This window comes from Triticum dicoccoides, chromosome 6A (genome assembly GCF_002162155.2).
Source record: "Triticum dicoccoides isolate Atlit2015 ecotype Zavitan chromosome 6A, WEW_v2.0, whole genome shotgun sequence".
Lineage (NCBI taxonomy): Eukaryota > Viridiplantae > Streptophyta > Magnoliopsida > Poales > Poaceae > Triticum > Triticum dicoccoides.
In genome coordinates this window covers 288,746,846-288,747,220 of record NC_041390.1, presented here as the reverse complement: position 1 = coordinate 288,747,220, position 375 = coordinate 288,746,846, and positions in this window count along the sequence as shown.

Genomic DNA, 375 nt, shown 5'->3' with positions numbered 1-375 from the left:
ATCACCATCGTCACCGGCGCGACACCTTGATCTCCATCGTAGCATCGTTGTCGTCTCGCCAATCTTATGCTTCCACGACTATCACTACTGTTTAGTAATAAAGTAAAGCATTACATCGCGATTGCATTGCATACAATAAAGCGACAACCATATGGCTCCTGCCAGTTGCCGATAACTCGGTTACAAAACATGATCATCTCATACAATAAAATTCAGCATCATGCCTTGACCATATCACATCACAACATGCCCTGCAAAAACAAGTTAGACGTCCTCTACTTTGTTGTTGCAAGTTTTACGTGGCTGCTACGGGCTTAAGTAAGAACCAATCTCACCTACGCATCAAAACCACAACGATAGTTTGTCAAATAGACT